We start from the raw sequence: 3,917 nt of genomic DNA on the forward strand, positions 1-3,917 counted from the left end.
TATTGCTTCCACTTGCATTTCCACCAGTTATTTGTAAATGCCAAGGCACAGTTCTGGTCGTCTTTGGTCTCCTTCCCCCCCTCACTTGTTTTTGGTTTTGTTTGGTTTGGTTTTCTTTTTTGATGGTGCAGCACTGTGGAGAGAAAGATGAAGGAGGCTAAGAGTTGCAGATGTCCACGTAACCATAACATACTCTAATCTGGAAGCCACCAGAACAGTAATAATTTCCCTGCCAGGGCAGGCCATGTGCTTTGCCCTCCTTTGTGGCAGGCTACTAATGTGCATGCAATATAAACTTTACCTCTCCCAGAAGTTTTGAGTTTCTTGAACATGTAAAACAGACCACCTCTACCACAGAACATGTGGGTCCTTTTTCTGCCTTTGAAGTCCCTCCTAGAATAGGGCAGCTGCTCACAAACTTGCCTTTGGGACAGTTGGTGCTGATGACTCTCAGTCTGAACACCATCCAGCAAGAGCAGTTTGAGCTGGGGATGGAGGGCAGATGTGGGCTGGGCTGACCAGTATCCTTACACATGACCTGAGATTCATCCTTGCAATACAGAAGGAAATGCGTAGACTGAATGAGTCACTCAAAGTATAATCCTCATCTTGATTAATTTTGCATATTCCATTAAAATAACTTACTCTCTGGTCATCAGACTTCTCACTGGCCTCTACAGAAGCATATTCAAGTTGGTTTTTGAAATAAAGCTAAGAAAAGATGATTAGTGCAGGTCTCATAGGTTTTGGTTAGGGTTTTGTGTTTGAGCTTGTTTAGTTTTTTTTTGTTCCTGAGTCTTGCTTGTGTATTTGAACATTGACAGGTAAGTGGCTTTTAAGTAGATGTGTGGTCAGATATTACCCCCAGCTGCCTGTTGGGTGTAAAGTAGGAAGTAGTGACAAACTTGGGAACTATGAGACTGTAGGAGGTAGTATTTTGTAGTAGTTACATTTCTTACAAGACAGGCAACACAACAGGGATACTGTGATAGCTGGAAATGGAGCTTTCTCTCACTTCTCTTTAGTAGCTTTGACAAATAATGTTGTTGTAGTCTTGTTGTATCATAACAGTTGTGCTAGCAAGGATGGCTACAATAGAATGATTACTCCTTCCCTTTAACTTCTTTCCTATTCATGCAGCCTACACTGGCGTGACTATATGGGGAATATATTGAGAAATGCAAGATTAACTTTATGATTAGCAGTGACAAACAAGCCCAAAAAATCCTGTAAGTAAGCAGGAAGTCTTCCTTTTCTGTGAAGAACATGAGGCCTCATGTACCTAAGCGAAATGTTCTTGGGAAATTCAAAATTAGGAATGTCTATTGCTATATAATAGCTACTTTTTCTGAGTAAGGCCTGTTGCAAAACACAGTGGTTCTCCGAAAGAATTTGAGTAAGGAAAGGGTCGTGTTCTGTGTTAGCTGGAATGAGCATTTGTGCATGAAGCAGCTTGTCTGCAGACTCCGGAACAGCAGGATGATGAGGAAAAAAAAGGCAGTCATAGCTAATAGTTCTGGGGGAGGAGGAGGGTAGTATGTGGATATCACCCTGTGAGATGCTTGCTTGTGCATGGCCTTGAAAGGTAAAGGTGAAAATCTGATAAGGAGGAAGAGAAACTGGAAATGAAAACTGAAATTGCCTGCTCATGCAATTAAACCTCTTTTTACTCCTTTTCATTTCTACATCCTTAACTAAATCTATTCCTGTAGTAGGGCAGAACTAATGGTACAAAGTGATGTACAAACTGATAGCAGCTGGGGGCATGTTCTGCTGTCAGATGGAAGTGAGATGATTAGGGGGATATGTAAGCCACTTGGGGAGTGGCTAACTCCTAACACTATAGGAGTTAAGGGGAATTGGCTAAAGGTAGGATGCTAACATGTATGATAAAAGATGTTAAACCTTGTGTGGGTGTTCTCATTCAAATGTAAGGTAGTAGCTCTTTTTGCTGGAACCTCATTCTCCAAAAGATTAAAACCTGGTTTACCTTTGACTGAGTGGGCTTAAATCTGAGTGACTGCAAGCAGACAAGCTATTAGTTCTGAGTAACTAACTGTGGCCCCAGGCAAACCATCCTCCAAATGTATCTAACTCTGGATAAAGTAACTGTTTTGACTTTCAGTAGAGCAAAATAAATCAGAAATAACAGTTCTCGAAAGTTCTGACTTCAGCTAGTGTAGTAACTTGCCAGGCAGAGCCAAAATAAATGTGTATCTCAGTCCTAAAATACTGTTCTTCATATGCTCAAGTGATCACTGGCATAAAGACAGTATTGTATGAAGAATTAAATAGACAAGCTCTAAACAGCTATGGGAATTGTTATAATGACATCAGTGTTGAAGGAGCTTATTGCTAGAGTTGAATAGTGGGGCTTGCTTCCTGGGCACTAGCCTTTCTCCCTATTAATTCTTTGACATGGAAGGAATTAATAAGATTCTCACAGAATAGCTTCTTTATATGGCTTTAGGAACTTAATTAGTATAAAAGAAACAGTATTATCCCTAAAGCCACTTTGTTGCTGTTGGCTTCACAATAGAACTTCTACCTAAAATGTCCTTGTCTCCTGATTCACTTCCTGCTATAAACTTAGCGAAACAATAGACATTTCACAGAAGATACGTGTTCTGCTACTGAAAAGCAGGACTATGTCAGGCAGAGCTCATTTACCTGTAGTAAAGGAAGGGCTTTACTCTGTCATTGGAAACTAGTGCTGTTTCTGAAGTAGTTGCTGTTCAGTTTACTTAGGTGGAAAAAAGAGAGGGGAACTTGCATTCTTTTCCTGCTTTATTACATTCCTCAAGCCTTCAGGTCAGTGGGAAGGACTCGATGTCTGCTGGTGCATAGGTATCAGATGTAACAGCAGTGTCAGTAGCTGGTTATACTAACCTGTAGGGTTCCTTAACAAATACAAAAATTTAATTCCTGGATTCTGTGCATAAAATAAATTAAATGCATATAGCTGGGAAAAGCTGACTTTAGGCACAATGTTGTTAAAAATTTGATTATTAAGAGGAAATAGGAACATAAATTAGTATCTTGGAAAAGCTGATTGGTTTTACTGACTAGGAGGAAGTTGTTTGTGCTAGGCTGTATTTTTTCTGCTTTTCTAAAGTTGCCATCAAAGCTTAGAAGAGCTTGAAGAAACTCTCCATATTTGAAGCTAGCCCATAGCCAGAACTTTTCCAGCTGTTACAATGACACAGAGATGTCTTTACCAGTTACAAAGAGACTTCTGTGCCTTAATCTGAAATAATTTTGCATCTATTAAAAAGTACAAAAGGTATTCACATCTGAGATAATCATAGACAATTGTTGTGAAATAGAAAAGTTTAGACAGTATGGAATATTAATTAAAAACATTAATGTGAAAAACAAGGCAATAATAAAGGATATTTCAGACAAGAACATGTCTTATATGTAAAAAGTTCTTTCCCAGTGAAAGCTGGGCAGTGAAACAGTGAAATTGATTGATATGAGTGGAACAAAATTTAATATTCTGAACTTCTGTGTCATTGGTTGGCATATATAATCACTAATGGCATTAGATTTGCAATCAAAATATGGCTTAGGATTTAAATTTAGATTTAAATTGTAAATAAATAAATACATATTTAATACTCGAGCTGTCTTAGCTAGAGGGAAACGTTCTTAAGAGAATTCTGAAATGTTATTGGAAGAGTCAAGAAACACCAGTAAAATTTACACTGAGAGAAGCCAAGAGACAGAATTTCTTTACAGAGAAAGAATTAGTGCTTAAAAGGACACACGGAATTTCTGAGGACAGCAGAAGACACAAGAAGCATATTTAAAAATAGACTGCATTAAAATTAAAAATAACCGTGGGATACTTATCTAAAATGAGGATTTCTTCTCCCCCCCCCCCCCCCGAACTTCCTGTCCTGTTCCTGACAGCC

This window comes from Neopsephotus bourkii, unplaced genomic scaffold, assembly GCF_033783945.1.
Source record: "Neopsephotus bourkii isolate Nb327-2 ecotype Australia unplaced genomic scaffold, CSIRO-AGI_Nbou_v1 NB_107, whole genome shotgun sequence".
Classification (NCBI taxonomy): Eukaryota; Metazoa; Chordata; class Aves; order Psittaciformes; family Psittacidae; genus Neopsephotus; species Neopsephotus bourkii.